The 26,605-nt window shown below is 46.9% G+C and overlaps 1 long non-coding RNA gene across 1 annotated transcript; it reads left to right on the top strand.

Annotated features, from left to right (window-relative positions):
- Positions 1 to 24,810: 24,810 nt before the first annotated feature.
- Positions 24,811 to 25,629, top strand: LOC128264160 (uncharacterized). Its single transcript, XR_008268663.1, has 2 exons — positions 24,811 to 24,887; positions 24,988 to 25,629. It is a non-coding gene; the product is annotated as an uncharacterized LOC128264160 (long non-coding RNA).
- The last annotated feature ends 976 nt before the right edge of the window (positions 25,630 to 26,605 follow it).

The following is a 26,605-nucleotide window of genomic DNA, read 5'->3' as shown; positions in this document are numbered from 1 at the left end:
CTCCGACATCTGCCTCCGCAAATCCTCGCACAGTACTTCTGGCTTGATTTTGAATTCTATCAGATAGGCTGACAGTTGGGCTTTATTGGTGTCGCTTATCCAGCCTCGAGTTAACTTGTCTGCCATTGTGTTTATTTTGTGTTGTGTTGAGGAAGAGGGTAAACGATCTTTGGTGTTCTTATTCGAGGTTACTGTTAATTGTCTTTCATTTGCTCGGGCGCCATTGTAACGACCCTGTTTCGGTAGGCGGTATAGCTCGCCGTGGCCAAAGTTCGAGACAGTTATTTATTTCTCTATAGACCGTTTTACTTTCCTTTCCCCAATAATGACACAGAGAAAGAACGCAATATACTTATTTATTCTACGGTTGGATACAAATTGTCGATTTTTAGGTGCCTTTGAGGCGTCGCTGCGGAAGTGCATAGCTAAGTACTGTTTGTCGCGTCGGTGCTACGGAAAGATCGTGATGTGTAACTGCTTGCTTAGTTACGTAAGCGCTGCGGAATGGTCGGTTGCGCACTGTTTGCTCTGTCGTGTTGGCGCTGTGGGGTGACCGATTGTGCAGCGCTAGCTCCGTCGTGTTGGTATTGTGGGATGGTCGGCTGCGCACTGCTTGCTCCGTGTGTTGGTGCTGTAGAATGGCCGGTTTAGCACTATATCGTCGTTCGAGTACGTCGGGTACGTAGTGTTCTGGGTCGTTGGGAGAAACGATCTACTTGGTTTGCTAGTGGGATGTGGGAGTATAGGGCATCGTAAGCTTCGACCTGCTGGGCATCGTTAGTTTCGACCTGCCGTTTATTCCGTATAGTTTCCGGGTCGAGAGCCGGAAAAGTGACTTCTGGGAGGTACTTACTGAGATGCCGGTTGCTTCAGCTCCCACTCCTCGTCTGTATTCTCAGAAAAGTCAGTCGGTTTCACGCAAGGATACTCTAGTGTGGAGAGGCGTCTTGGGGTCACTCAATTTATCTTCGGGCGCTGGAAATCGAGTTGGTGGCGCTTTGTCCCGGTTGTTGTCATTGGTCTGGGGGATATTGATGGGTGGTTTGGGATATTTTTTCCTTATACTTGTCGTTCTTTGTTCCGTTGTCCTTCTTCGTTGCCATGTGACTGCCGTGTCGTCGTCGGGGTTTTTGATGATATGCCCTCTCAGGCTGGTACCTGTCACCCGACTGGTGCTGCCCTGGTGGGTCTTTACTCCTGCTGGGCCTGCTAAGTCCACAGCCTCGAGTGTAATTACCCGACGCTGCTGGTTCAAGCGCTCCAGGCGATGCCTTTGCTTTGGAAGTCATTTTTTTTACTATGATGTCCATGCTGTATCGGATGACCTGGTGTTTTGTCTGAAGTCTTCGGTACTACGACGGTTTTCTGTTCGTTAATTTACGCTCTGTGTGTTTCTTTTTACCGTGTGTTTGATCGTTGCTATCACTGTAGACACGAAGCCTGTCACTTTAAATGGGCCCTCGCATTTTGGTGCTAGCTTGGCTGCGAACCCAATAGCCACAGCCTATTGCTTCGCTGGTTCATCCTAACCCTGGTGCCTACGTGTGATGCTTTTCATTGCTGTTTCCTCGTGGTCCGCTGGTCTGTAGTACTCCAGGATTTCTTTTCTGGCAGTAATTCATGATGGCATTGGGGTTGGGTGGATGTTCTACCAGTCCAAGGCACAGCCTTTGAGTATGGTGATCATCGAATTCTATCCCGTAAGCCTCGGTTAATTCCTCCGTTCCGCTTATGAACTCTGCCAAGTCGCCAAGTCAGTCGTATTCTTCTCCCCAACTTCGTTTTACTCCCTTTGTGTTTATTCCCGGAGGTCCTTGTGGGTTTGGGTACTGGTTTTTCTTTCGGTAGGGTAGAAGAAGAATGGAAGGCGTTTGATAGTTCCCTCGCTGTGGTTGCCGTTCTTTATGAACTCCGACATATGCCTCCGCAAATCCTCGCCCAGTACTTCTGGCTTGATTTTAAATTTTATCAAGCTTCCAGTTGGGCTTTATTGGTGTTGCTTATCCAGCCTCGAATTAACTTGTCTGACATTGTGTTTATTTTGTGTTGTGTTGAGGAAAAGGGTAAACGATCTTTGGTGTTCTTATTCGAGGTTACTGTTAATTGTCTTTCATTTGCTCGGGCGCCATTGTAACGACCCTGTTTCGGTAGGCGGTATAGCTCGCCGTGGCCAGGTTTCGGTTTACCTTCCATTCCCCAATAATGACACAGAGAAAGAACGCAATATACTTATATTTTCTACGGTTGGATAAAAAATGACGTTTTTAAGGTGCCTCTGAGGCGTCGGCGCTGCGGAAGTGCATAGCTAAGTACTGTTTGTCGCGTCGGTGCTACGGAAAGACCGATATGTGTAACTGCTTGCTTAGTTACGTAAGCGCTGCGGAATGGTCGGTTGCGCTCTGCTTGCTCCGCCATGTTGGCGCTGTGAGGTGACCGATTGCGCAGCGCTAGCTCCGTCGTGTTGGTATTGTGGGATGGTCGGTTGCGCACTGCTTGCTCCGTGTGTTGGTGCTGTGGAATGGCCGGTTGGCACTATATCGTCGTTCGAGTACGTCGTGTGCGTAGTGTTCTGGGTTGTTGGGAAAAACGATCTGCTTGGTTTTCTAGTGGGATGTGGGAGTGTAGGGCATCAAAAGCTTCGACCTGCTGGGCATCGTTAGTTTCGACCTGCCGTTTATTCCGTATAGTTTCCGGGTCGGGAGCCGGAAAAGTGACTGCTGGGAGGAACTTACTGAGATGCCGGTGGCTTCGGCTCCCACTCCTCGTCTGTATTCTCAGAAAAGTCGGTCGGTTTCACGCAAGGATACTCTAGTGTGAAGAGGCGTCTTGGGGTCACTCAATTTAGCTTCGGGCGCTGGAAATCGAGTTGGTGGCGCTTTGTCCCGGTTGTGTCATTGGTCTGGGGGATATTGATCGGTGGTTTGGGCTATTTTGTACTCGACGTTCTTTGTTCCGTTGTCCTTCTTCGGTGAAGATGTGGCATTTCTCCGTGTTGATTCTTCGGTTTGCCTTGCGAAGTCATCTCATAACTTCTTGAAGTATCTCTAGGTGTTCACGTTTCGCTCGTCCGATGACCACAATGTCATCCAGGTATGCGAATGGTTCCATCACTGGTCTGATGACTAAGTCCAGGTCTCTTTGGAAAGTGGCTGGGGCTGAATGTAATCCACGTCCTGGTACGGTAAAAGCGGTTTTTACTATTTTCGTCTATCCTTATCTGCCAGTAGCCACTTTTCAGATCTAGTGTGCTTTTATATTTAGCCTCAGTATGTGATCCATTCGAGGTACTGCGTATGCCTCTCGTTCTGAGTGCTCGTTCAGTCATTCCTTGTTATACTTTTCTACGATTGCTACTGGCGAGCTGTAGGTGGAAAGCAGGGTTTTTATGAGGTCTTGTGCCAGGAGTTCGTCCACTTGCTATATATGATTGATTGCATTGCCGCGTTTCGAGGGTAATACCTCTGTTTGATTGGGCGGTCATGCTTCATAAAGAGCTTGTGGTTGGCAATGTGACTGACTCCTTTGATTTGGCTCATCATCTCCAATTCCCTTTTGAGGGTTTCTTGGACCTCTGCCTCTGCTAATTGGCCTGTTGCTAGTGATCCGAATCCATGTCCCTTGTGCTTTTTATTCCTGCTTTGGTTTCTCTTGTTCTTTTTTATTATTGCTGTGATGTCTCCATTTCCTAATGTAGAGATTCACTGTACTAAGATATCTATTTCCATTAGCAGATGTCTGATCACCTGCCGGGCCTGCCACGTCGACAGCCCCGAACGTAATTAAACGATGCCGCTGCTGGCTCAGGCGATCCCTTCACTTTGCGAGTCAGTTTTTTAATTTGTTGTCCATGCTGTAACGGATGACCTGGTGTTTAGTGTGAAGTCTTCGGTACTACTACGGGTTTCAGTTCGTTAATTTACGCTCTGTGTGCCTCCTTTTTACCGTGTGTTTGATCGTTGATATCACTGTAGACACGAAGCCTGTCACTTTAAATGGGACTTCGTATTTTGGTGCTATCTTGGCTACGAACCCAATAGCCACACCCTATTGCTTCGCTGGCTCATCCTAACCCTGGTGCCTACGTGTGATGCTTTCCATTGCTCTTTCCTCGTGGTCCGCTGGTTTGTAGTACTCCAGGATTTTCTTTCTGGAAGTACTCCATGATGGCATTGGGGTTGGGTGGATGTTCCAGCAGTCCAAGGCACAGCCTCTAAGTAATAATACCATGGTGATGATCGAATTCTATTCCGTAAGCCTCGGGTAATTCCTCCGTTCCGCTTATGAACTCTGCCAAGTCGCCAGTGCAGTCGTATTCTTCTCCCCAACTTCGTATTACTCCCCTTGTGTTCATTCCCGTCTGTCCTTGTGGGTTTGGGTACTGGTTTTTCTTTCGGTAGGGTAGAAGAAGAATGGAAGGCGTTTGATATGCCTCCGCAAATCCTCGCACAGTACTTCTGGCTTGATTTTAAATTCTTTCAAGCTTCCAGTTGAGCTTTATTGGTGTTGCTTATCCAGCCTCGAGTTAACTTGTCTGCCATTGTGTTTATTTTGAGTTCTGTTGAGGAAGAGGGTAAACGATCTTTGGTGTTCTTTATCGAGGTTACTGTCAATTGTCTTTCATTTGCTCGGGCGCCATTGTAACGACCCTGTTTCGGTAGGCGGTATAGCTCGCCGTGGCCAGGGTTCGGTTTACCTTCCTTTCCCCAATAATGACACAGAGAAAGAACGCAATAGACTTATATTTTCTACGGTTGGATAAAAAATGACAATGTTAAGGTGCCTCTGAGGCGTCGGCGCTGCGGAAGTGCATTGCTAAGTACTGTTTGTCGCGTCGGTGCTACGGAAAGACCGTTATGTGTAACTGCTTGCTTAGTTACGTAAGCGCTGCGGAATGGTCGGTTGCGCTCTGCTTGCTCCGCGTGTTGGTGCTGTGGAATGGCCGGTTTGGCACTATATCGTCGTTCGAGTATGTCGGGTACGTAGTGTTCTGGGTCGTTGGAAGAAACGATCTAATTGGTTTTCTAATAAGATGTGGGAGTGTAGGGTATCGTAGTCTTCGACCTGCCGGGCATCGTTAGTTTCGACCTGCCGTTTATTCCGAAAAGCTTCCGGGTCGGGAGCCGGAAAAGTGACTTCTGGGAGGAACTTGCTGAGATGCCGGTTGCTTCGGCTCCCACTCCTCGTCTGTATTCTCCGAAAAGTCGATCGGTTTCACGCAAGGATACTCTAGTGTGAAGAGGCGTCTTGGGGTCGCTCAATTTGTCTTCGGGCGCTGGAAATCGAGTTGGTGGCGCTTTGTCCCCGTTGTGTTATTGGTCTGGGGGATATTGATCGGCGCTTTGGGCTATTTTTTCTTTGTACTCGACGTTCTTTGTTCCGTTGTCCTTCTTCGCTGAAGGAGTGGCATTTCTCCGTGTTGATTCTGCGGTTTGCCTTGCGAAGTCATCTCATAACTTCTTGCAGTATCTCTAGGTGTTCACGTTTCGTCCGTCCGATGACCACTATGTCATCCAGGTATGCGAATGGTTCCCTCTCTGGCCCGATGACTAAGTCTAGGTCTCTGTGGAAAGTGGCTGGGGCTGAATGTAATCCACGTCCTGGTACGGTAAAAGCGGTGTTTACTATTTTCGTCTATCCTTATCTGCCAGTAGCCACTTTTCAGATCTAGTATGCTTATATATTTTGCCTCACGTAGCTGGTTGAATATGTGATCCATTCTAGGAACTGGGTATGCATCTCGTTCTGAGTGCTCGTTCAGCCATTCTTTGTTATTCTTTTCTACGATTACTACTGGCGAGCTGTAAGCGGAATGCGGGGGTTCTATGAGGTCTTGTGCCAGGAGTTCGTCCACTTGCTATATATGATTGGTTGCATTGCCGCGTTTCGAGGGTAATACCTCTGTTTGATTGGGCGGTCATGCTTCATAAAGAAATTGTGGTTGGCAATGTGACTGACTCCCTCGATTTGGCTCATCATCTCCAATTCCCTTTTGAGGGTTTCTTGGACCTTTGCCTCTGTTAAATCGCCTGTTGCTAGTGATCCGAAATGGATTCGGATTCTCATGTGCTTTTTATTCCTGCGTTGGTTTCTCTTGTTCTTTTTGATTATTGCTGTGATGCCTCCACATTCTAATGTAGAGATACACTGTTCTAAGATATCTATTTCCATTAGCAGATGTCTGATCACCTGCCGGGCCTGCCACGTCGACAGCCCCGAACATAATTACTTGATGCCGCTGCTGGCTCAGGCGATCCCTTTACTTTGCGAGTCAGTTTTTTAATTTGGTGTCCATGCTGTATCGGATGACCTGGTGTTTAGTGTGAAGTCTTCGGTACTACTACGGGTTTCAGTTCGTTAATTTACGCTCTGTGTGCCTCCTTTTTACCGTGTGTTTGATCGTTGCTATCACTGTAGATATGAGTTAAGCCACTTTAGAGCTTTGTGGTCAGTGATCACAACGAAGTGATATTTCTCCAGTACATCCTCATTTTCTGGATGCCGCGTTCGTATGAACTGCTCCTGATCCGCAGTTACTGGCGTCCGTCTGGAGTACAAAGGTCTTGCCAAAGTCAGGGCACTTTAGGACTGGTGCTTCTGATAGAGCTTTCTTCAAGTTTTTGGTTGCCTCCTTTGTAGCCTTGTTCCATTTAAGCTTCGTACCCTTCTTGACCAGGTTGTATATCGGTTGCGCCAGTTCTGTGAAGTTAGGAACGCACCTCATGTTCCATGATGCTACCACCAAGAAGCTGCGTACTTGCTTCGTCGTCTGTGGGCTTGGTATGTTGAGGATTGCGGCTATTTTTTCAGGATCGGTGTGTGTGCCTCTTGCGTTGACTGAGTGACCAAGCTGTTTTAGCTTTCGTGGAAGTAGTAGCATTTTTCCGAGTTGATCCCTAGGTTTGCCTTGCGAAATCGTCTCATCACTTCTTGCAATTTCTCCAGGTTTTCACCTTTCGTTCGTCCGATGACCACTACGTCATCCATCTCTGGTCCGATGACTAAGTAGCGGGCTCTTTGGTAAGGGGCGGGAGCTGTATTCTATCTAAACGGCATTATCCATTGAAACAGCCCGCGTCCTGGTACGGTGAAAGCAGTGTGCTGTTTACTATTTTCTTCCATCGGTATCTGCCAGAAGCCACTTTTCAGATCTAGTGTGCATATATATTATATATATAAGTGATCTATTCGAGGTACTGGGTATGCATCTCGTTCTGAATGCTCGTTCAGCTGCCTGTAGTCTATGCATTGTCTCCATTCCTTGTTGTTCTTTTCTACGAGCTGTAAGCGGAATGTGGGGGTGCTATGAGGTCTTGTGCCAAGAGTTCGTCCACTAATTTATCTAAGATTGATTGCATTGTCGGGACTCGAGGGTATCTCGAATCTGTTTGATTGGGCGGTCATCCTTCATAAAGATTTTGTGGTTTTGTGGCAATGTGACGTACTCCCTGGATTTGGCCCATCATCTCCAATTCCCTTTTGAGGGTTTCTTGGACCTATGCCTCTGTTAAATCGCCTGTTGCTAGTGATCCGATGCCATGTCTCTTGTGGTTTTTTTTCCTGCGTTGGTTTATCTTGCTCTGTTTGATTATTGCTGTGATGCCTCCGCATTCTAATGTGGAGTTACACTGTTCTAAGATATCTACTCCCAGTAGCAGGTCTCCGATTACCTCGTCGAGGAGTAGCAGTGTCGTTGTGCTTGTTTGGTTCCCAAGCTGTATTGGTACTTCCTGAGCCTCTGTGACTGTCGGGTTTGTTCCGTTTGCTAGTCTATTGGCTTCGGTTACTCGCTTTCTTTTCCCGTGTCTGGCTATTCTGTTGGCTAGTTCTCTGAAGATGAAAATCCGTGTGGCTCCAGAGTCAATGGCACCGCGAGCTCCTGTGTTGCCTATATTGACTTGTGCGAGCAAGCGTCGGCCATTGAATGATATTTCCGTTGCGGGTATGGTGTGTGCCCTGGGTGCCCGTTCTGATCCCATGGGCCTGTCGTTTCCCGTTTCATTCCGGCGACAGCAGTAAATCGTACTTGTTCCATCCTGTCCGCGTGTCCAGATGGTTGCTGGTGACCCCAGTGCGTTTCCGCTTGTTGTGTTTTCTGCTGTGTTGTGTGTTTCTGTGATTGGAGAGCCTCGAAATCCTCGGCTAATCGGAGATATTCCGCTAGTGATCGACGTTCTTCACGTTTAGCATACCGTTTGAACTCTACTCGATTTTTTTCGGTAGACCCACTCCAGTTTTTTCTCTTCTGTAAGCGTAGTGAATCTCATGATTTTGCGGAATTCGCTGGCTCATCCTCACCCTGGTGCCTACGTGTGATGCTTTCCATTGCTTTTTCCTCGTGGTTCGCTGGTCTGTAGTACTCCAGGATTTCTTTTCTGAAAGTACTCCATGATGGCATTGGGTTTGGGTGGGTGTTCCACCAGTCCAAGGCACAGCCTCTGAGTAATAATACCATGGCTCCCGCTGCGTGACCGAGTTCTATCCCGTAAGCCGCGGCTAATTTCTCCGTTCTGCCTATGAACTCTGTCATGTCGCCAGTGCCGTCGTATTCTTCTCCCCAACTTCGTATTACTCCCATTGTGGTCACTTTATTCCCTTCGGTCCTTGTGAGTATGGGTACTGGTTTTTCTTTCGGTAGGGTAAAGGAAGAATGGAAGGCGTTTGATAGTTCTGTCGCTCTGGTTGCTGTTCTTTCTGAACTCCGACATCTGCCTCCGCAAATCCTCGCACAGTACTTCTGGCTTGATTTTGAATTCTATCAGATAGGCTTCCAGTTAGGTTTTATTGGTGTTGCTTATCCAGCCTCGAGTTAACTTGTCTGACATTGTGTTTATTTTAAGTTCTGTTGAGGAAGAGGGTAAACGATCTTTGGTGTTCTTATTCGAGGTTACTGTCAATTGTCTTTCATTTGCTCGGGCGCCATTGTAACGACCCTGTTTCGGTAGGGGAATTTTTAGGTGCCTCTGAGGCGTCGGCGCTGCGGAAGTGCATAGCTAAGTACTGTTTGTCGCGTTGGAGCTACGGAGAGGCCGAGATGTATAACTGCTTGCTTAGTTACGTAAGCGCTGCGGAATGGTCGGTTGTGCACTGCTTCCTCCGTCGTGTTGGCGCTGTGGAATGGCCGGTTTGGCACTATATCGTCGTTCGAGTACGTCGGGTACGTAGTGTTCTGGGTCGTTGGGCGTTCTGAGTGCTGGTTCAGCTGCCTGTAGTCTATGCATAGTCTCCATTCCTTGTTTTTCTTTTCTACGAGCTGTAAGCGGAATGCGGGGGTGCTATGAGGTCTTGTGCCAAGAGTTCGTCCACTTATTTATCTATTGTATTGTTTTATTTAAATTTTTCAAAGTAGTAATTTTTGTAATCTAAATGGGATTAAATGGGATTATTTAAGAGAAAGACCATTATTAAGTTTAATTGATTTTCGGTTATTTAACTGGAGCGGCTGAAGATGCCGCTTCCAGCTCTCAGGAGTTTCTCTGTTTTACAAATTTATTTAGAAGAGCTCTGGCTCTCGTAGCTGCGCTGCCAACAGAGGCAGCGGAGATAGGGTTATATATTCTTAAATATATATTTACAGTTATGCTGACACTTGGACTTTCTGTGTGCGGGCCAAGTCATAGCGATCGGTTCGTATATCGGCCACTTGGGTTTATGACTGGGACTTTGAATAATGTAAACACTGCAACAAAGTGTTACAGTGTGTTCCGTTTTAGTACTCTTGGTACAGTGGATGCTCGATATATGTGCATACTATACTATTATTGATTGCATTGTCGGGTCTCGAGGGTATATCGAATCTGTTTGATTGGGCGGTCATACTCCATAAAGATTTTGTGGTTGGCAATGTGACGTACTCCCTGGATTTGGCGGGTTTGTCGGGTTTGTTCCGTCTGCTAGTCTATTGGCTTCGGTTACTCGCTTTCTTTTCACGTGTCTGGCTATTCTGTTGGCTAGTTCTCTGCAGATGAAACTCCGTGTGGCTCCAGTGTCAATGGCACCGCGAGCTCCTGTGTTGCCTATATTGACTTGTGCGAGCAAGCGTCGGCCATTGAATGATGTTTCCGTTGCGGGTGTGGTGTGTGCTCTGGGTGCCCGTTCTGATCCCATGGGCCTCTGTCGTTTTCCGTCGTTTCATTCCGGCGACAGCGGTAAATCATACGTGTTCCATCCTGTCCGCGAGTCTCCAGTAAATTGCAGATGGTTGCTCCAGGATTTATTTTCTGAAAGAACTCCATGATGGCATTGGGGTTGGGTGGGTGTTCCACCAGTCTGTAAGTATGCTCTCTGGCCGGGGTACAGATCTCAGTCAGATCCAGGAGTCCTTTACAAGAACTTTGTAAATCATCGAAACACCGGACTAGAAAGTTTCATTCAACGAGTGAATGGGTCGTTTTGGGGGTCACGCCGAAGGTTGTCATGGACGCCGGGAGAGAGAGTGATGTCGGAGTTTATCGCGTCGTATCTTGCTCCGGAGTTAAAAATCCAACGGGCTGGACCTTGGGGCGAGGCCAAGCCACGCGAACGATTACACGAGGGTGGGAACGCCGTGTAATCTCACTGGTCACTTCCGCGATTGAGGCGCGCAAATCGTTTCCCTCGTATCGGAGGCCAAAAATCCACTGGGTTTGACCTTCGGACAAGGCCAAGCCGGATAGAATTTGTCGGACGTGGAGGGATTGAAAGGAAAAGGATGGCGGTATGATTGGCCAGTCGGGAATGATGTCCGCGCGCAAGTCACATGCACTAAGAATAGGAAAACTAGGGTACGGGTGTCCGCGTACCGGTCGCATGCGCTATGAAGAGGGAAGCTAAGATTCTAGACCAGACGGGACGGGTGTCCACGTACAGGTCACAAATACTACGAGGAGGGAAGCTAGGATACTAGACCAGACGGGCCGGGTGTCCGCGTACCGGTCGCATGCGCTACGAAGCTAAGATATTGGACCAGACGGGACGGGTGTCTACGTACAGGTCACAAATACTATGAGGAGGGAAGCTAGGATACTAGACCAGACGGGCCGGGTGTCCGCGTACAGGTCAGAACACTACAGGGAGGGAAGCTAGGATACTTGACCAGACGGGCCGGGTGTCCGCGTACAGGTCACAAATTCTACGGAGAGGGAAGCTAGGATACTAGACCAGACGGGTGGGGTGTCCGCGTACAGGTCACAAATATTACGGAGAGGGAAGCTAGGGTACTAGACTAGACGGGACGGGTGTCCGCGTACAGGTCGCATGCACTACGAGGAGGGAAGCTACTGATCGACTACGAATAAAAAATCACAACCGAGTGATTTCACTTGCACTTCTTTTCTTTATTTTTGTTCTAGACTATTTTATTTATCTAATACCCGTCGCCGGTAAACTAAGCTAAACTTCTACGCTAAGCTTGGTGAAATAGTCCTTTAGGACCCGGCTCGTGAATTGGATTCCGTCGTCGCATACGAACTTCCGGTGGATGCCCACTCGCCCAAGTATGCGTTCCCGAAACGCTTCCTGCACTTGAGCTGCGGTGGCTTTCCGGAGTGGGATCAATTCTACCCATTTCGAGAATACGTCGTGAAACACCAGAAGCATAGTGGTCCTCGAGTTCGACAGCGCCTTGAAGTACCTCACAAGGCTGTCGAGAAAGTGTATCGGCCACGACGTTCAATTTTCCTCGTCGGTAGCGTATGTCGAATTAGAACTGTTGCAATTCTAGCGCCCAACGCGCTATTCGGCCGGAAGGGCTCTCATTAGAATTTAGCCACTTGAGAGCTAGATGGTCGGTAACGACCTCGAATCGGTACCCTTCCAGGTAGCACCGAATCTTCCTGATTGCCCAGATTATGGCCAGACACTCTTTCTCCGTGGTCGTGTAGTTCTGTTCCGCGGGGGTTAGTCGGAGGCTAGCGTATGCGATGACTTTTCTTGACTTTCGGAGCCCTGTAATAAAACTACGCCAAAGCCGACGTCACTCGCGTCTGTTTGCAAAATTAACTTCAGTTGGAAATCCGGACAACCTAATACGGGGGCAGTAGTCAGGCATCTTTTGATTTCTTCCAAGGCGGCTTGCTGTTCTGGTCTCCAGGTCCACTTCCGTCTTTTCTTTAGAAGCGCGGTCACCGGTTGCACGATAATCGCGAAGCTAGGGACAAGTCTCCGATACCAAGAGGCCATCCCGACCATTGACGGAGTTAATTTAAGTTAGATGGGGCCTTCAGCCCGTTGATCGCAGACACCTTCTCGGGATCAGTCTGAATTCCATCACTGCTGATGACATGGCCGAGGTAAACGAGTTTCTTCTTGAAGAAGCAACACTTCTTTGGATTTATCCATAAATTCGCCGCCCGCAATCTGCGGAAGACTTCCGAGAGATGAGTGAAGTGCTGTTCTTCTGTCGCGTTTATGATAATAATATCGTCTAGGTAGGCGAAGTCGACCGCTTCCATCTCCACACCAACTACGCTATCCAGAGCGCGTTGAAACGTGGCACTGGCAGAATGCAGCCCAAAGGGCATGACCTTCCATTGGTACAATCCTCTCCCAGGAACCGTGAATGCCGTTTATTGGCGACTATCCCTAGCCATGGGTATTTGCCAAATGTCGTGTTTCAAGTCCAACGTGGAGATGTATCGGGCGTGGCGTTATTTCTCCAGAATGTGATTGATTCTCGGGACTGGGTAGGCGTCGGGCACTGAGTGTGCGCTTAACTGACGGTAGTCTACACACATGCGCCAATCGCCAGTCTTCTTCTTGACCAATACGATGGGAGCGCTGTGCGAGCTACTGGAAGGTTCAATGGCCCCGTCACGGAGCAGTTCGTCAACTTGGGCACCGATGACATGTTGCATTGCGGGGTTCCGGGGATAATACCTTTGTTTTACGGGCTTATCGTCGCGCATGACGATAGTGTGCTCGGCAACGTGAGACACCCCATGCAGCCTCCCGAATAAGGCCATTTCCCGATCGATGAAGCCTTGTTGGGCCGGACTCAATGGTGTGCTCTGTCGCTGCTCGTCGTGTTCTACCGTCCTCATCCTAATATGCGCCGCCGTCGATGTTCGGGGTCGTAGCTCGCGTAGGAACAGGACTGAGTGCCTCTGCTTCTTCTGGCCTGGCAGTTTCCAAATGGGCCCCAACCTCAACAGGGTGTACCGTGTTCTCCTGGCTGCCTCGCGTCTTTATAAGTACTGGCTGTAACAGAGGGTCTCCTACCGCTTGGGATTCAGATTGCAAGTCGAGGGTGGCTCGCCCACATCGCACCTGAGTCCCCGCTACTTTGAGGAAGTCCATCCCAAGTATTATGCGATCTAACATGGTGGGCATTACCAACATAGGTAAGAGTACCGTAGTGCCGGCCAACGTAACCGAGGTTCGCCAGAGCTTCGTCACATCCAGACATGACCGGTCGGCCAACGCTATTCTAGTGACAACATCCTGTAAGTCGCCTGCACGTGCGGCCAGGCGAGTAAAACTTTCGCTGGCGAAACTCCTCGATGCCCCCGTATCAACGGTGGCGTCCACCCGTTGTCCTCCGACTTCTATCGCTGCTGTGATGAGCCCGCCGTGTAACCTTAACGGTGGATTTACTGGGGTCGGGTTTCTGCTCCGTTCGTCTACGCCGCACCCGGGTTCCGGTGGAGACGTTCCCTGTTTCCCGACGCATTTCGACGGCAAACTGTCTATGGTTAATACTCCTGGTCGCCCATAGTCCCAACGGAAATCCCGATGTGGGTTGGGGCAGTTCCGTTGGAAATGTCCGTTCTCTCCGCAGCGGTTACAAGCCCGCTGTATGTCCACTCGAAAGGTTCCTTGTCCGATCATCTGGGTCACGTGTCCTGTCTGCGTTGGTTCTTCTTGGTTCTTCTTGGCTCTACTTGGCTCGCGTCGAGTCGACTCGAATTGTCGACACTCTCATATTCTGTGGCCATATGGGTCAACTGTGTCAAAGTCACGAATTCACTATTTTTAATGTATAGCCGGTATTTTGGAGCCATATTTTTGTATGCTCGGTACAATTCTTCCTCTTCTCGTTAGCCGGCTTACTGCATCTTGGTTCTGAGCTCGATCAAGTAAGTTTTGAAAGGCTCTCCGCTGCACCTGGGTCCGTATCTCACCTTCCAACCGCTCAAAATATCGAGGTGGTAGGAAGAAGTCAAGGAATTCCCTCCGGAAAGTTCCCCAAGAGGCCGACTGTAGGTGGCTCGTGCGAAACCACCGTGCCGCTGGGCCTGGATTTATCCTGTACGTCGTCATCTTTTCATCGAGCGCGGCGATGAGAGTCAACGGATCCGAACTCCCATCGAACCGTAAATTCCACTTATGCATCTTCTCAGGGAGCAGATGTTGAGTTGGAGCCGTGCTGATCCGTGTGTCTCGCCCTTGTCGTTCCTCGGTGAATCCCACGATGGCGGGCTGGAGTCCCGATTGATGTAGTCCCGGAAGTCATGGGAATGGTGAGGGATACCGTGAATTGTCCCGTCTCACCGTTTTTTCCTGAAGATTCGGACTTGGGGCCCGGCTGCTATATTGCTCACACCCTGTGGGAACGACCCTGTAAAGACGAGGCTGGCGAATGCCTTCCTGGTCTCCTCGACGGTACCGTTGGCTTTGAAACCAAACTCCAGGGTGAAACCAAACTCCTTGGGGTTACTCATTGTTTGTTGTCGTCTTTGATTTAATTTTTGTTGTTAACTTTCTTCTCAAGTCTTCTAGGTCCTTCCGGAGATCGGATGCGAGCGGTTCGGGTGACTCTTCCCTTCCTTTTTCTTCAGTGGGTCTTTAAGCCAGTCCGCGTACAGGTCACAAATTCTACGGAGACGGAAGGTAGGATACTAGACCAGACGGGTCGGGTGTCCGCGTCCATGGCGCGATAAAGAGGCGCCCCTCCCCGGTAAACTAAGCTTATGTAGCTGACGATGTAGCTAACAAAGGACCCGGTTTTAATCTATTAGAATGGTTATACGAGGCTTATACAATGGTTATAAGATTATTCTGCGACTGCATGCTGCTTACTGTGTCGGGTGATCGTTTTTCGGACTCCCAAGTGTCCTGGGCACACACAGCTTCCACGGGAAGTAGTCCTCATCGTCAGCTCGGTATCCCATGTTCCTGTAAAGCTGGTCGTTTTCGGTCATGTAGTCGGCGAACTTCTCGGGGTCATCAGGTATTTGGTCTTTCCTCTTTTTGATCCAGTCGCAGTGGTCCTCGAGTTCGACAGCGCCTTGAGGTACCTCACAAGGCTGTCGAGAAAGTGTATCGGCCACGACGTTCAATTTTCCTCGTCGGTAGCGTATGTCGAATTAGAACTGTTGCAATTCTAGCGCACAACGCGCAATGATCGACTACGAATAAAAAATCACAACCAAGGGATTTCACTTTCACTTCCTTTCTTTATTTTTTCTAGATTATTTTATTTATCTAATACCCTCCTACGAGTCCGCTACACTGCGGGGGATACGTCCGTCCCGTCTTACCATTCCGACACAAGAGAACGCCAACTCGATCGTTGTATGTCACTTGTAAGGATGCTCTCTGGCCGGGGTACAGATCTCAGTCAGATCCAGGAGTCCTTTACAAGAAATTTGTAAATCACCGAAACACCGGACTAGAGAGTTTCATTTAAACGAGTGAATAAGTCGTTTGGGGGGTCACGCCGAAGGTTCTCATGGACGCCGGGAGAGAGAGTGGTGTCAGAGTTGATTGCGTCGTAACACTGGTCACTTCCGCGATTGGGGCGCGTAAGTCGTTTTCCGCGAGTCGGAGGCAAAAAATCCACCGAGCTGGTCCCTCGGGCGAGGCCAAGCCGGGACACTATTTCGCGAGAGTGGGACCGGTGGGTGACGTCACTGGTCGCTTCGGTAATCCAGGCGCGCAAGTCGTTTTCCACGTATCGGAGGCCAAAAATCCACCGGGCTGGACCTTCGGGAGAGGCCGAGCCGGGTAGAATTTGTCGGACATGGAGGGATTGAAGGGAAAAGGATGGCGGTATGTTGGGCCAGTCGGGAATGATGTCCGCGCGCAAGTCACATGCACTAAGAGGAGGAAAACTAGGGTACGGGTGTCCGCGTACCGGTCGCATGCGCTATGAGGGGGGAAGCTAAGATTCTAGACCAGACGGGACGGGTGTCCACGTACAGGTCACAAATACTACGAGGAGGAAAGCTAGGATACTAGACCAGGCGGGCCGGGTGTCCGCGTACCGGTCGCATGCGCTACGAAGCTAAGATTACTATGAGGGGGTAAGCTAGGATACTAGACCAGACGGGCCGGGTGTCAGCGTACAGGTCACAAATAGTACGGGGAGGGAAGCTAGGATACTGGACCAGACAGGCCGGGTGTCCGCGTACAGGTCAGAAAACTACAGGGAGGGAAGCTAGGATACTTGACCAGACGGGCCGGGTGTCCGCGTACAGGTCACAAATTCTACGGAGAGGGAAGCTAGGATACTAGACCAGACGGGTGGGGTGTCCGCGTACAGGTCACAAATATTACGGAGAGGGAAGCTAGGGTACTAGACCAGACGGGACGGGTGTCCGCGTACAGGTCGCAGGCACTACGAGGAGGGAAGCTACTGATCGACTACGAATAAAAAATCACAACCGAGTGATTTCACTTCTTTTCTTTATTTTTATTCTAGATTATTTTATTTATCTAATACCCGTCGCCGGTAAACTAAGCTAAACTTCTACGCTAAGCTTGGTGAAATAGTCCTTTAGGACCCGGCTCGTAAATTGGATTCCGTTGTCGCATACGAACTTCCGGGGGATGCCCACTCGCCCAAGTATGCATTCCGGAAACGCTTTCTGCACTTGAGCTGTGGTGGCTTTCCGGAGTGGGATCAATTCTACCCATTTTGAGAATACGTCGTGAAACACCAGAAGCATAGAATTTCCTTTTTTCGACCGGGGTAGTGGACCTACAAAGTCCGCACAGAGAATGTCGAAAGGTTCACTGACGACACGGGTTAGCATATTACCTGCCGCTTTCGTCTGTTCCGTATTAATCTTTTGACAAGACTCACAATGGCGAACATGGCGTTTCGCGTCGCGATACATACCGGGCCAGAAATACCTCTGCGTCAGACGAGTGATCGTTTTTCGGACTCCCAAGTGCCCTGGGCACACAGAGCTCCCACGGGAACTTCTCGGGGTCATCATGTATTTGGTCTTTCCTCTTTTTGATCCAGTCGCAGTGATCCTCGAGTTCGACAGCGCCTTGAAGTACCTCACAAGGCTGTCGAGAAAGTGTATCGGCCACGACGTTCGATTTTCCTCGTCGGTAGCGTATGTCGAATTGGAACTGTTGCAATTCTAGCGCCCAACGCGCTATTCGGCCGGAAGGGCTCTCATTAGAATTTAGCCACTTGAGAGCAGATGGTCGGTAACGACCTCGAATCGGTACCCTTCCAGGTAGCACCGCATCTTCCTGATTGGCCAGATTATGGCCAGACAGTCTTTATCCGTGGCCGTGTAGTTCTTTTCCGCAGGGGTTAGTCGGAGGCTAGCGTATGCGATGACTTTTCTTGACTTTCGGAGCCCTGTAATAAAACTACGCCAAAGCCGACGTCACTCTCGTCTGTTTGCAAAATGAACTTCAGTTGGAAATCCGGACAACCTTATACGGGGTCAGGCATCTTTTGATTTCTTCCAAGGCGGCTTGCTGTTCTGGTCCCCAGGTCCACTTCCGTCCTTTCCTTAGTAGCGCAGTCACCGGTTGCACTATAGTCGCGAAGTTAGGGACAAATCTCCGATACCAAGAGGCCATCCCGACCATTGACGGAGTTAATTTAAGTTAGATGGGGCCTTCAGCCCGTTGATCGCAGACACCTTCTCGGGATCAGTCTGAATTCCATCACTGCTGATGACATGGCCGAGGTAAACGAGTTTCTTCTTGAAGAAGCAACACTTCTTTGGATTTATCTTTAAATTCGCCGCCCGCAATCTGCGGAAGACTTCCGAGAGATGAGTGAAGTGCTGTTCTTCTGTCGCGCTTATGATAATAATATCGTCTAAGTAGGCGAAGGCGACCGGTTCCATCTCGACACCAACTACGCTATCCAGAGCGCGTTGAAACGTGGCACTGGCAGAATGCAGCCCAAAGGGCATGACCTTCCATTGGTACAATCCTCTCCCAGGAACCGTGAATGCCGTATATTGGCGGCTATCCCTAGCCATGGGTATTTGCGTTTAACTGACGGTAGTATACACACATGCGCCAATCGCCAGTCTTTTTCTTGACCAATACGATGGGAGCGCTGTGCGGGCTTCTGGAAAGTTCGATGGCCCTGTAGTCTACTTGGGCATCGATGACATGTTGCATTGCTGGGTTCCGGAGATAATACCTTTGTTTTACGGGCTTATCGTCGCGCATGACGAAAGTGTGCTCGGCGACGTAAGAGACCCCATGCAGCCTCTCGAATAAGGCTATTTCCCGATCGATGAGGCCTTGTTGGGCCGGACTCAATGGTGTGCTCCGTCGCTGCTCGTTCTACCGTCCCCATCCTAATGGACACGCCGGCGTCGATGTTCGGGGTCGTAGCTCGCGTAGGAATAGGACTGAGTGCCTCTGCTTCTTCTGGCCTGGCAGTTTCCAAATGGGCCCCAACCTCAACAGGGTGTACCGTGTTCTCCTGGTTGCCTCGCGTCTTTATAAGTACTGGCTGTAACAGAGGGTCTCCTACCGCTTGGGATTCAGATTGCAAGTCGAGGGTGGCTCGCCCACATCGCACCTGAGTCCCCGCTACTTTGAGGAAGTCCATCCCAAGTATTATGCGATCTAACATGGTGGGCATTACCAACATAGGTAAGAGTACCGTAGTGCCGGCCAACGTAACCGAGGTTCGCCAGAGCTTCGTCACATCCAGACATGACCGGTCGGCCAACGCTATTCTAGTGACAACATCCTGTAAGTCGCCTGCACGTGCGGCCAGGCGAGTAAAACTTTCGCTGGCGAAACTCCTCGATGCCCCCGTATCAACGGTGGCGTCCACCCGTTGTCCTCCGACTTCTATCGCTGCTGTGATGAGCCCGTGTAACCTTAACGGTGGATTTACTGGGGTCGGGTTTCTGCTCCGTTCGTCTACGCCGCACCCGGGTTCCGGTGGAGACGTTCCCTGTTTCCCGACGCATTTCGACGGCAAACTGTCTATGGTTAATACTCCTGGTCGCCCATAGTCCCAACGGAAATCCCGATGTGGGTTGGGGCAGTTCCGTTGGAAATGTCCGTTCTCTCCGCAGCGGTTACAAGCGCGCTGTATGTCCACTCGAAAGGTTCCTTGTCCGATCATCTGGGTCACGTGTCCTGTCTGCGTTGGTTCTTCTTGGTTCTTCTTGGCTCGCGTCGAGTCGACTCGAATTGTCGACACTCTCATATTCTGTGGCCATATGGGTCAACTGTGTCAAAGTCACGAATTCACTATTTTTAATGTATAGCCGGTATTTTGGAGCCATATTTTCGTATGCTCTGTACAATTCTTCCTCTTCTCGTTAGCCGGCTTACTGCATCTTGGTTCTGAGCTCGATCAAGTAAGTTTTGAAAGGCTCTCCGCTGCACCTGGGTCCGTATCTCATCTTCCAACCGCTCAAAATATCGAGGTGGTAGGAAGAAGTCAAGGAATTCCCTCCGGAAAGTTCCCCAAGAGGCCGACTGTAGGTGGCTCGTGCGAAACCACCGTGCCGCTGGGCCGTCCAAGATCTCGGACATAGCGCGGGGTACGTCCTCTGGATTTATCCTGTACGTCGTCATCTTTTCATCGAGCGCGGCGATGATGTCTAAGTCCAAATCACGCATCAAAAGTATGCACAAAAAAAGATTGTTTTAAGTGTAATAAAAAACATAACACACTCCTGCACTTAGAAAAAATGTCGGATACTTTGGATTCCATTACTGCGGCATCGGTGAGTGGAAGGAAAGCCGGCTATATACTCTTAGCCACTGCACGAATAATAGTCCAAGGAAATAATGGACAAATGGCGGAATTCAGAGCTCTTCTTGACTCTGGATGACAGATTAATGCTATCTCTGAAAGAGCGATTAAGCAATTATCATTAAAGACCACCAGCTCAAGGCTAAAAATAAATGGAATAGGTGGAAAGGCTCACACATCAAATTCTAGAGTTAATGTTGAAATAAAGTCTAAAAATGGGGACTTTACTTCAAGACTAGTCAGCGATCAACCAACATTTTCAATACCAACGGAAAATTCCAATTAGTATAACGTTGGCTTATCCTCAATTTGGAAAACCAGGAAAAATTGATATTCTTCTTGGCGCTGAGCATTATTTTAATATAATGCAGTCGGAACATTTATGTCTCAAAAAAGGACTGCCGAGACTACACAATACCAAACTTGGTTGGATTATAGCTGGAAGGATTTCGGATCAACGATCAACATTATCAGTATGTGCAGTTCTCACAGAAGAAGAGAAAGTGGATGAGCAGCTAATTAAGTTCTGGGAACTGGACAACTTTCAACCATCTCAAAAATATTATTCTCCGGTTGAAAAAGAATGTGAATCCCACTTTCTCGAGAACATTCAGCGCGCAAAGGACTCAAGATTTATTGTCCAACCTCCGTTTTTGGAGCATGCATCAGCGCTGGGGGAGAGTCGTGACATTGCCACGCGACGGTTCTTATCCCTAGAGAAACGGTTGCAGAAAGATCAAGCAATCAAGCAATCAAGCAAGGATACATAGAGTTCATGAAGGAATACGAACTGCTTGGACATATGAAAGAAGTTCCTTTGGTGAATCTGCCAAAATCACACTATTTTATTCCACACCATTGTGTGTTAAAGCCAGATAGTCAGACAACTAAGTTACGGGTTGTATTTGACGTATCAGCAGTATCATCTTCTGGCAAGTCATTGAATGATTTATTGCACAAAGGCCCAACAGTACAAAATACATTGATGTCTAATATGTGTTTACCGCTGACATTGAGAAAATGTATAAGCAGATTTGGATAAACCCAAATGACCAGCAATATCAGATGATAGTATGGAGAAATGACCCTTCAGAGAAATTGAGATTTTATCGACTGAAGACGGTCACGTATGACACTAAATCAGCACCTTATTTAGCCACAAGATGTTTAGAATACTTGGCAACAAAGCAGTTGAAGCAGTATCCCCTGGGATCGTCTGCTCTTAAAAATGATTTTTATGTGGATGACTGCATTACTGGAGCAGATACAATCCAGGAAGCTTTACTCATCCGAACTGAGCTAGACAAAATATTAGTCAGTTCAGGATTTAAATTGAGAAAATGGTGCGCAAACAGTAACCAACTTCTACAGGGGTTAAATAAAGATGACATAATCCCTAATGTGCAATTGGAAGATACTACATATGAAGATTGCAGCATCAAAACTCTTGGAATCCTCTGGAATCCCAAGATAGACAAACTTTGTGGCAAAACACAAATTGCTACAACAACCAAAATAACAAGAAGAGACGTTGTCTCAGAAATATTCAAAATATTTGATCCTCTTGGATTATTCTCTCCAGTCGTCGTTAAAGCAAAGATATTCATGCAGAGTCTTACTAAGGAAAAATTTGATTACAACGAGGAATTGCCTGATCATCTACAAAGGCAATGGATCCAATTCCGTGACAGTTTAGAGGCGTTAAATGACATTAAAATTTCACGTCATGTCTTTGAAGGAAAAAAACCGTTTTCAAAGGAGATCCACACCTTTGTTGATGCTTCAGAAAATGCATATGCAGCAGCCGTTTATATTCGAGCAGTTCACAAAGACAAAAGGGTGACTGTACAATTGCTGTGCGCAAAATCATGTTTGGCTCCAATAAATACAATTACGCTTCCCCGACTGGAAGTGAAAGCAGCAGTGCTAGGTGCACAATTAACATACAATGTAAAGGATCAGTTGTCAATGCAAGCAATTCCTACATACTACTGGGCAGATTCGGAAATAGTGCTATCATGGATAAATAGCCCCACTACAATAAAGGATAAATTTGGGGCTTCTAGGATTACGACAATTCAAGAAACGTCTCTTCAAATGGAATGGCGCCATATTCCATCAGAACAGAATGCCGCGGATGTAGCTTCAAGAGGAATATGTGGTTCAAAATTTGCCAGTCACAGCCTTTGGTTTTTTGGCCCACTATTTTTATATGGGCCATCTACAAAGTGGCCAGCACCATTCATTGCTGCAAAATCAGAGCGTATCATAAAGACGCCAAATTCATCAATAGTAATTTGTTATTATGATGTGTTATTGTATCGCATAAACCATAGGAACTCCATTTCTAAACTGCTTAGGATAGTAGCATATTTTATGCGTGTGAAAAAAAATCCACGAGTCAAAGGTGCAACAATCCAGTTAGAAGAGATGGAACGAGCCAAAAATGTAATACTACGCATTATCCAGGAAAGGCATTTCGGTACGGAATATAGGAGCTTGAAGAACTGTCGTGAAGTCGAAAAAGGCAGCAGTTTAAGCACGCTCACACCATTTTTAGACCAAGATGATCTCATCAGAGTTGGAGGTAGATTGGAAGCAGCTGAATTGTCATTTGATGCCAAGCACCCAATATTACTTCCATATGGCGACCAAATCGTAAAATTAATTTTTGAAAAAATGCATAAGGACAATATGCATTGTGGTGTCCAGGCTCTGGTGGCTATTTCACGCCAGAGATATTGGGCTATAAGAGCAAAAACAATCGCCCGAAGTGTTGTTCTCAACTGCGTAAAGTGTACGAGAGCCAAGCCAAAATTATTGGAGCAAATAATTGGAAATTTACCACCATTAAGAGTAACGCAGGCACGACCATTTTTGAACTCTGGCGTTGATTATTGTGGACCATTTAAGATTCATTATAAAATTCGTGGTAAGAAACCACGACTTGCTTTGCGACTAAAGCAGTCCATCTGGAATTAGTAAGTGATCTTACTACAGAGGCATTTTTGGCAGCGCTTCGTCGTTTCATATGTCGACGAGGAAAATGTCAAACTTTGCATTGCGACAATGCGACTAATTTTGTTGGAGCAAGAAATAAGCTTCAAGAACTGGAAGATGCAATATTTTCCGAAAAGGCAAAACAATGCATTGTGGAAAGCTGTATTGATAAAGGAGTCAATTTTAAGTTTATTCCACCAAGAGCACCGCATTTTGGAGGATTGTGGGAAGCTGCTGTAAAATCAGCTAAGCATTTGCTGTTAAAAAATGTCATCACAGCTAATCTAACTTATGAGGAGTTAGAAACTGTTATAGTCGAGATTGAAGCAATTTTAAACTCTCGACCTTTGTTTCCCATGTCAACTGATCCAAATGATTTGACAGCAATTACTCCAGGTCATTTTGACAGCGAACCATCTCAGCAACCACAGACATTGGGACAACGATGGCAAGCTGTATCAAAACATAAGCACGCCTTTTGGAAGCAATGATCAACTGATTATCTACAACAACTACAGCAAAAGCAATAGTGGAGACGATCATCAGCAAACATTAAGGAAGGAGAGCTGGTGTTAATAAAAGAAGATAACACACCAGTACTGCACTGGCCAATGGGAAGAATTGTCAAGGTATTCCACGGAAAAGACAATTTCGTCAGAGTAGTGGAAGTCAAAACAGCAAAAGGATTCTTCAAGAGGGACATTCAGCACATAGCTCCATTATTCGCAGAGGAAGAACCGGTATGTAAGCATCCACTATTAGAGAACCCTGAGGACAGAATTGTTAAAGAAAACGCACCAAATAGGAAAAAATCTTCATGACTGTCGTCAATGGCAATGACATTGATAGTAATGCTTCTTTTGTTACCATTAGCTATTGCACAATCAATCAAAGTAACAAAATTTGTTTCAAGGCCAGGAATCTTTTTTGAAAAGGTTGGAAATGGTCAATTTGCCACAACGGATTGGTCTATAATTGTTTATTACAATTTAAGGCCGTATTGGAATGATATGAACACATTTTCAATGGGAGTTAGCAAAATTGGTCATTTATGAACACAATTTCCACAAAAAGAAGCATGTACAAGTCTGTATCATCACTTCAAACATTTAGAGGAAGATCTACAGGCTGAAAATATCCTACTAGCAAAATCGCGTGGACAAGAGCACCACTGGATATCGTTGGAAATATAGCAAGTAGTCTGTTTGGCGTTTTAGACTCAACATATGCTAACGAAATGGCCAAGACAATAACAAAGGTTAAAGGCAACGAAAAACACCTATTGAATTTATTAAAAAATCAGACATCATTGATTGATTCAACAATTAATGTCATAAAAAGAGATGAGATTTCCAACTCAAAACGATTAAAATTGATTGAAAACTATATCTCCGACACAGAAAGTACCAAGAGTGTATTTAATAAACTTTCATGGTATATAACACTGTCAACTCAACTTTCTATTCTGGCATCAGATCTTCAACGGGTACAAGCAGAAATAATAAATGTATTAATTAATATTAATTAATTAATATTAATGCTAATATCACCACGACAACTAAAGGAGCAAGTGGAACAAATACATAGTCACTTGAGACCTGGACAAATGCTCCCAGTTCGCCCAGATAACATTCTTATGGCATACCAGCTAATGAAGGGTGAAGGAACTTTTGTGAAGGATCATGTCATTATTAAAGAAAATTTCCCTTTAATATCCTCGCAAGTTCTGGACATTTACAAATTGACTCCAATTCCATTTCTGAGTAAAGATGAAATTCATTCGATTGAAATAAAATCACCGTTTCTTGCAATCAACAGTCATCGTGATGAATTTGTTGAAATGTCTGAAGCAGACTTAACGTTATGTCAAGAAAGAGCTAAAAGCGATTTTATTTGTTTCAACAAGCAAACAATGTTTTCATCAGAAATCAGTTGTGAGATGAAATTATTTCATAATAAAACGGATTCATCCTGTAAAATAGTATGTACTAGAAAATCCTTTCTTTGGTCTGGAATGTATGCCAAGAATCAATGGATATTTGCAACAAACGAATCTTTAAAGCTTTCTGCTGTTTGCTTAGATGGGACATCTAACATAGAACTACAAGGCTCCGGCTATTTGACTGCAAGTCCTGGGTGCACAATTCGAAATACATTGATGACGATAACGACACAAGAGTCAACAGAAACTACACTACAGGCATCATATGCTCGATTCGGAGATAGCGATTTAACTGAAAGTTTGCCGTCAAATTCAAATATGACGGTTGTAATTGACACTCAAAAACTACATTTCAATGAGCTTCTTCAAAGAAAAATGGAACTGTTTCCACAAAATAGCTTTAAGCTACCACATAATTTATCTAATATTGAGCATCATCAAATCGCCATTTATATTGGATTAATTTTTTTTAATGATCATCACCATTATTCATCTGGTCAAAAGATGGCGTAAATCTACGTCTCCTCTACCACTTCAACAAGGACCTAGTATACCTACGAGTGCGACCACATTTACAACTTAGCCGTTTACCATCAACATTAATGACTGTTGAACAATCCGTTCAACGTCCGGGAGAATGTACGATTTTCGCCAAGAAGAAAATTGTTCGCAGCTGGATTGATATTTATGGGTTAAATAGACAAGGGTCATTAGTGATATCGGCATACCTAAATAAATACAGGACCACGTATGCCTGTGTCCACATGTGTGTCAATTCTGACCCATCATAAAAGATAACCCACGATCGGTCACGTTTTCACACCATCTGCATGCAGAATATTTGAGTCTATTTAACTACGATATCGTTATCTAAATTGTATTGTTTGATTAGGATAAACCATGTAACTGACAATTGTAATCTAGAATAGACCTATGTAAACACCCTTTTTGACCCAAGAACATGTATATAAACCCCAAGTTATGCTCAATAAAATCAGTACGAAAAGATCTCTTGACGTATTCACTTCTCCGCAGCCCAATTGGTATTGTACTAATTACGGCGACTATTGCCACTGGTATTGTACTTGCGGCACGCAAAAAATATATTTCAGCATTCTGAATTCCTTTGAATTCGTACACCTCTGTTAAATCACCTGTTGCTAGTGATCCGATGCCATGTCTCTTGAGTTTTTTTTTCCTGCGTTGGTTTCTTTTGTTCTGTTTGATTATTGATGTGATGCCTCCGCATTCTAATGTGGAGTTACACTGTTGTAAGATATCTACTCCCAGTAGCAGGTCTCCGAGTACTGTGAGGAGTTGAATAACTCCCCACAAGTTAAGAAGCAAGCAGAGTAAGCGCATGCAAGCAGTGTCCTACCAGTTACCAGTTAAGCGGCGAATTCGCCCGTAGTAACGGTAGTGCGGCGAGAGAGAATGGCGCACTGAGCACCAGACAAGGACAAGGAGAGTCCGAGAGGGACAGCAATAGAAGAGAGCGGCGAAGGGCCGTGTGCAGAAGGAAGTAACGAGACGGCACCGGACTTTGGACCCTGATATTGGTGCCGTGCGCAGAAGGCGAAAGGTAGAACGGTAAAACCGTGGACTTTGGACCAGGAGGCAAGGAGACGCCGATAACTAGCGGTAAATGGAGGCCTATATAACCCGGCCGAGCGCAGGAAGCTGGATCAGTCGATTTTTTATAAAGTCAACAAGTAATAGTCATCAAGGGAACCAGTATCCAGTGAAACAACGTGAAG

This window comes from Drosophila gunungcola, unplaced genomic scaffold (assembly GCF_025200985.1).
Source record: "Drosophila gunungcola strain Sukarami unplaced genomic scaffold, Dgunungcola_SK_2 000059F, whole genome shotgun sequence".
In the NCBI taxonomy this organism is placed as follows: Eukaryota; Metazoa; Arthropoda; class Insecta; order Diptera; family Drosophilidae; genus Drosophila; species Drosophila gunungcola.
The sequence above is the reverse complement of the archived record's forward strand: the minus strand, read 5'-3'. Positions and strand labels throughout refer to the sequence as shown.